We start from the raw sequence: 7482 nt of genomic DNA, 5'->3' as shown, positions 1-7482 counted from the left end.
AATGAAAAAACTGGGGTCAGGAAGCAAATTAAGTGGCAGAAATGAGATTAAAGCCCTTAAATTTCTAAGTCATTCTGAAACCTATTGATCCATGCTTCCTGTAAAATGAATTAAATATAATCTTCTTTAATTGTTTCAAGACATTTTCCAAGATCGTTGTATATTTATCCAGATTCTTTGTCCCCATTCCCATGTTGATTTTCTTCATGATCCTGAGAGTGATTTAATATATCCCTAGTCTAATCCCATTAATTGATCAATCAGTAGTATTTATTGAACACCCACTTCATGCTTAATAAATAGTAAGCAGCAAGGCCTAGTAAAATAGTAAAAAGAAAGCTAGATTGGGATTCAAGAGACATGAGTTCTAATCCTGGCTACATCATTTTTCTGATGGGTGATCTTTGGCAGGTGATTAAACTTCTCTGAGCCTCAGTTTCCTTATCTGTATAAGGGGAATTAAATGCCTGTTCTTGCTTCTGAAACTGTGACCCCCACTTGGGACAGAAACTGTGTCTGACATGATCAATTTGCATCTACCCCACATTTCTCTCTCAGGATCGCACCTGGAGAGTTCCCAGTATTCTACCAGTCTCAGTTGTGAGAGCGAGAGTCAAGCAGAGGCATACCCATTCCATTCCTAGCTTGGGCAGTGGCTAGCAAGTGAAAGGCAATCTTCTACAAGTCAAAACTCATCTATGCTGCTCAGCAGCGGCATGGGACAGAGTCAGGGGCTGAGATTCAAGTTTACTGCATGGAAGAAGGCAATGGTAAACCACTAGTATATTTTTACCAAGAAAATTCTATGGATACACTACTGGAATAATCAGATGAAGGTGGGATGTCCTGGGAGAGCTGTGTCCATGGCATCGTTATGGGTCGGAGATGACTCAACAGCATAAGCCAAGAAAAGATCCAGTGCTTAACAAATACCACAGTTACTTATGATGTTCAGAGCACTGGACTAACATATGGGAGAGTATACCAGAAGCAACAGGGAAGTTCCCTTTGACACAAACTACTTTTCTGTTTCTACCTGGATGTAAACTGGGCACTGTCAATTGGACACTGCCTGACCTGAAGCGTGAGTGTACTGTTTGTGGCCTAATCAAAACTTCTCCCCTGCTGACACTTCAACTTTGGAAGAATCTCTGCAGGGATTAATTTTCTAATAAGATCCCCTAAGTCAACCTACTTTTTTAGAAACTAACTCTGCAGTCTCCAATTTCTCCTCAATTTCCCTTTTCCTCTGGGCTGAAAATTCCTTGTGGGCAGCGAAGCTACCTACCAATTCTGTTATACTGTACTCTCTCATGAGCTTAGTACATGTTCTGCACACAGATTGATTTTTCACACCTAGCCTCTCCTCCTAGTTCTCCCCTGACCTACCCTCTCCACACAGTCCTTCCCAGCCTAAGAGCAATTCTAACTACAAGGAGCAAGTAGGGCAGCAGCAGGTAGAGCAAGAAATCCTACTGATGAAACTGCCACCAATTCCCCAGATTCTGTACCTTTAGCGCTGTGAGTCTGATATGATTAACTTGCATCTACCCCACATTTCTCTCTCAGGATCGCACCTGGAGAATTCCCAGTCTATTCTCAACTATGAGAGGAAGAGTCAAGCAGAGGCATACCCATTCCATTCTCTGAGCCCCCGTCAGAGAAACAAGACCTGAAAAGCAGACAGCAGGGTCAGAGGTATTTCTTTTCACTTGTTTGAGCTGCATCTTGCTAGACTCCCTAGTCAGGGAACCATGTGAAAAGCAGCTCAATAAGAGCTGAAAACCTCTGCTGAAATTAGTAATAATAGTAACATCATGATCATCATCATCATCTCACCAAAATCAACATCATGTGGATCGCTTTTGTATAAGCATGTCTTTGGAAATAGGACATGGGTCTGGTGTTTCAGGCTGACAATAATTCCCCACTAGGACTAAATTCTAATATCATTTGGGCAATGTTGATGATCCAAGGGGTAGATGAGCTCCAATTGTATTTTTGTTCTTAACTTCATTGGGGTGGACATATCTCTTTGTGAAAAGCCCCCTGGGACCTTGTAACACAGCTGTCCTGAGAGAGGAAGTGAAGTAGCTGTGTTGCATGGAGAGGCTGACACCTCAGCTTCAATTGGTCCCTTCTGGAAGCCATTTTCCCTGTGATGAAATATTGTTTTGAGTGAGATAATCTTTTGGCATAATAATGTTGTCATCATGTGCCTGACTTTTTCTCAGTAGCATTTGGGTAGGGGGTGCCGCCCTTAACTCCCAAACCTGCAACTCACAGGAAGGAAAACAGACATCTGAAAAGAGAAACCAAACAAAAAACACTTTGTGACGGCTCTCCAGATGTGCAGCCCCAGGTTACTGAATAAGGTCAATCAAATTAAATTGAAGTTAGGAATTTACATGGACTGCTTTCCGGGTCTGAAGGAGATATTTCCCTGTGCAGGGTGGAAGTTCCCATCAGTGGAAACCTGTGGCAAGGGGAGAATACAATTTACAATAAACAATGATATGGGAAATGGGAGCCTCACAGCTGCACCCGTCATCCAAGACACATTCAAATTTTGTTTGGATAAACCTTTGGGGTTTCTCAGGAAAGAATGAAATACCTAAAAGGGGAAGGTAAAGACTGGCTCATTTTGTATGCCAGCATGTTGGCCAGAGTCAGAAGGTAGCCTTCAGAGGACAAATAATCGATCAATAGTATTTATTGAGTGCTTACTATGTGCAGAGCACTGTACTGAGCACTCAGAGCAGGTTAAACACTGACAGTAAGATCAGTGAAGAAACAATCCTTTGTCCTACCTGATTATATCTACCTCAGCCCTTAGTACAGTGCTTGTCATGCAGTAATTAATCAATACCATCTTCATTAGGAACATGACAATTTTCCACTATTTTATTAAGTATGGTGAGACTCCAGTAATGCCAAAGTTGGACAAGTACTATGTCGAACACTGTACTATGTGCTTGGAGGAGTACAGTACTCTAGAATTGGTAGAGATATTCCCTGTACTCAAGAAACTTAGTGTCAAAAAAGAGAGACAAACATTGAAATAAATTACAAATATGTACAGAAGTTCTCTGAAGTTGAGTGTGGGGTGAATATCAAGCGCTTAAAGTGTACAGTTAGATCCAAGTACATAGGTGACACAGAATAGATAGGGAATATTCCTCTGATTAATGGAAACAATCCATCTTTAAAAAAAATGTTGTTCTATTGTTCATTGGTCAGTGTTATCACAGACATGTTTTACCATAGATACATTTTAACCACATGTACATTAATTAATTTACATTTCATAAAGATGCATATGCCAATGGAACTCACTGAATGAGCACTAAATTCAGAAGAAGTTACTTTAAGAAAAGTTACATTCAAAATCATACTAAATATACAATGGGAAAATAGGACATTGACCACTTTTCTTCCCTATAATAAACATACCGCCCATCTAGAAGAGGAATTTGAATCTGAAAATTTTTTTATATGAAATGGATATGTTTATCAGAGATTCTGAACATGCCACACAGATATCAGAATCAGTTCTTGATGTTTTGATCATTTCCAGAACAAGACCATTTGTTGATTTATTTTTTTCCAAAAGTTGAATAAGACATAACAAATACATCCTGCCACAGTCTTGGCATAGCGGTAGGTCAGATACCTGTGTTATATAAATCTCTGTGCTGAGAGTTTATGACATTTTAATTTAGAAGTTCATTCAGTTTGATGATTGTGTCAGCTGGCAAATACAACATTAACCAGTTCACAGAACTTAACCTAAGACCTGAAATTGTTTAATTTTGTTAATGACTGATCTGTGCGTCTCCCCAGAAGCCCAGACCAATGTAGAGTTTAAAAGTTTAGTATTCAAAAATTGCCCCTGCTTTGTTGTAAGCACTAGTGATTCTCTTCTATTTACTAAGTGTCTCGGGTTAGTAATAGGATCAATGAAAAGTAATAGAAAGTAATCCAAATATTCACTAGTGAGGCAATTGTCCACAAATGCACTACCGAAGCATGAAAAATTATCACTATTGCTGGTGAAGTGTCATATCGAAGGCCACCCTGCAAAGTTGAAACATACTACTCCTGTTCGTTCCATTGTTTCTCCTCACAAAATCTGAGTAACTTCCTTTGTATTATAGATTGCACTGAGCTGTGTGGACTTTAAGTGCAAAATGCCATTTTAGATCTTAGTTTTAAAATGCTGAAATTTGTCCACAAATATGAAAATCCTCTTGATTAGGAGTAAAGATAGGATATAAGATCCTTGTGGGCAGGTAATATACCTAGCAACTCTGCTGTATCGTACTCTCCCAAGCGCTTAGTACACTCATTTCAGTCCATACTTCATTCTGCTGCCCAGTATTTTCTCTACAAAACCATTCAGTTCATGCTTCCCCGCTCCTCAAGAATCTCCTAGTGGTTGTCCATAAAACTCTGCATCAGATACTCCTTACCATTATCTTGCCCCACTGCCACCTTACTTCTCAGTTTTTTCTACTATAGCCCAGACCATAGACTTTGCTCCTGTAATGCCAACCTACTCACTGTACCTCTAGCTCATCCAGCTAACCGCTGATCCCTTACCCACAACCTGTCTCTGGCCTGGAAATCCCTTCACCCTTATATCCAACAGGTGATCACTCTTCCCACAACTTCAAAGCCTTACTGAAAGCATATCTTCTCCAAGAGACCTTGCTTGACTGAACCCTCCTTTCCTTTTCTTCCACTCCCTTCTGCATCACCCTTGCACTTGAATTTGTCCCCTTAATTCACTCTACCCTCAGACCCAAATCACTTATATAAATATCTGCAATTAATTGAATTTCTGTCTCCCCCTCTAGACTGTAAGATCCTCATCGTCAAAAATTTGCCTACCAACTTTGTTATATTGTACTCTCCCAAATGCTTAGTACACTGCTCTGGACAAAAGCTCTCAATAAATGCCATTGCTTGATTGATCTGTATTAGCTCAGGTATTCATCAACCTGGACAGCATGTGGCCCAAGTTTTTAGATATTGTTAAATACGACCCAATACATCTATCCTCCCAATTTCTCCTTCTCCCAGTTACCTTCTGATGAATCCCTACCACAACTTTAGCTACGTTGCTTGAAATTTTGCAGATTGAGATAATCCATCAGTATCATTTTTGAGGATTTATTGTATGCAGAGCACTGTAATAAGCACTTTAGAAAGTACAATAGAGTTAATAAACACAACTCTTGCCCTCAGAGAGCTTAGAATGTAGCAGAGAAAATGAACACTAAAATTACAAGTAAAGGGAAGCAGTAGAGTACAAAGAAATCTACATAAAAATGTGATTTTTAGACTGTGAGCCCACTGTTGGGTAGGGACTGTCTCTATATGTTGCCAATTTGTACTTCCCAAGCGCTTAGTACAGTGCTCTGCACATAGTAAGCGCTCAATAAATACGATTGATGATGATGATGATGATGATAGAGAGTACGAGAACTCAAGGATATTGGTGACAGTCCATGGTGATAGAGACTCCTATCTTTAATGATGAATGAGCCTCAGTCTAGTAATGAAGACTTAATGACTTTAATTTGACTTTGTTATAATATATTCTTTATTTCTTGGCATCGTTTGACACTGTGGACTAAACCTCTCTCCTGGAAACACTACCTAACCTAATTTTTTCTGACACTGTCTTCTCCAGTTTTCCTCCTACCTAATAGCCACTCCTTTTCAATCCCTTTCACTGGCTCCTCACCTTTCAACCCCTAAATATGGGTGTCCCTTAAATTCAGTTCTGGGTCCTCTTCCATTATTTATACTCACTCGAGTGCTTAGTACAGTGCTCTGCACACAGTAAGCACTCAATAAATACAATTGAATGAATGAATGGGAAACTTACCCTCTCCCAGGATATCAACAAGCATCTCTAGGCAAGTGCTTCCTGATTCTAACTCACTAGCTTCTCTCCTCCTTTGGAATTCCTTTATTTCCTCATGCCTCCAGAATATCTTTGTATATACAAAACTTAACTCCTCATTTTCCATTTCAAACCCTTTTTATCTTGTGAATTCCCCAACACTACCTTCCTCCCCATCTCACAAGCCAGCAATCTTGCCTTTGTCCTTAACTACTATTTTTCTTTTAACTTGCATATCCAGTAACCAAATGTGGTAGATTTTTGTCTTCAAAAGATCTCCAGAGTCTGACCTTTCTTCTCCAACCACCTGGCATATATCTGGAACAAGAACTTTCACCCTGTACACAGTCACCCTCCTTGCTAACCTCTCTACCTCCAGGCTCTCTCTTCTACAGCCCATTCTCCCCTCTGCTGCCTGGATCTCTAGATGGTAAGTTTGTTGTGGGCAGGAATGTGTCTACCAACTCTGTTATATTGTAATAATAATAATAATGATGGTATTTGCTAAGCATTTACTATGTGCAAAGCACTGTTCCAAGCTCTGAGGGGGATACAAGGTGATCAGGTTGTCCCACGGGGGGCTCACAGTCTTAATCCCCATTTTACAGATGAGGGAACTGAGGCTCAGAGAAGTTAAGTGACTTGCCCAAGGTCACACAGCAGACATGTGGTGGAGCCGGGATTCAAACCCATGACCTCTGACTCCAAAGCCCATGCTCTTTCCACTGAGCCATCCTGTTTCTCTAGCATGGCTCTAGCATTCTCTAGCATTGTACTCTCCCAAGAGCTTAGTATCATGCTCCGCACACAGTAAGCACTCCATAAATACATTTGATTGATTGATTAATTGGATCATTTTCCTAAAATATTGTATTACCTACATAGTCCCAGGACTCAAAATCCTCTAATGGTTTCCAATCCCTCTCCACATCAAGTGAAGGTCTCTGACTATCAAACTTTAGGCACTCAATTAGTTATCTCTCTACCCCCTACTTATTTTTTCTCCTTTCCCACTATATCCTCTCTCATTTCACACCTCTATTGTCAAATTACACTCACTGCCTCTCTCAACCTTGACTTCTGCTTGTCAGTGCCCTTTTCCTTTCCCTTTCACATCTGGCAGATGACTCTTCAAAGCTTTTTTAAAATCACAACTCCACCAGAAGGCTTTTTTTAAAATGGTGATTTGTTAAGCACTTACTATGCACCAGGCACTGTACTAAGTGCTTGGGTAAACTAGCAATAACAACTAGTAATAATCGTGGTATCTGTTAAGCACTTATTATATACCAGGCACTGTACTAAACACTGGGGTAGATAGAAACTTGGTTGGACACAGTCCCTGTCCCACATTGGACTCACAGTCTTAATCCCCATTTACATTCCTTCATTCAATCAATCGTATTTATTGAGTGTTTACTGTGTGCAAAGCACTGTACTTAGTGCTTGGAAAGTACAATTCAGCAATGGAGTTAGTTAACTGAGGCACAGAGAAGTGAAGTGACTTTCCCAAAGTCACACAGAAGACAAGTGGCAGACCTTAGATTAGAACCCAGATCCTTCTTATT

At 40.2% G+C, this 7482-nt stretch overlaps 1 non-coding gene across 1 annotated transcript; it reads left to right on the top strand.

The window, feature by feature from the left end:
• Positions 1-548: 548 nt before the first annotated feature.
• On the top strand, positions 549-686 carry LOC119924451. Its single transcript, XR_005449164.1, has one exon. It is a non-coding gene; the product is annotated as a small nucleolar RNA SNORA7 (small nucleolar RNA).
• Positions 687-7482: the final 6796 nt, after the last annotated feature.

The sequence above is a fragment of the Tachyglossus aculeatus genome, chromosome 2 (genome assembly GCF_015852505.1).
Source record: "Tachyglossus aculeatus isolate mTacAcu1 chromosome 2, mTacAcu1.pri, whole genome shotgun sequence".
In the NCBI taxonomy this organism is placed as follows: Eukaryota; Metazoa; Chordata; class Mammalia; order Monotremata; family Tachyglossidae; genus Tachyglossus; species Tachyglossus aculeatus.
This window is presented reverse-complemented; position numbering and strand designations above follow the sequence as displayed.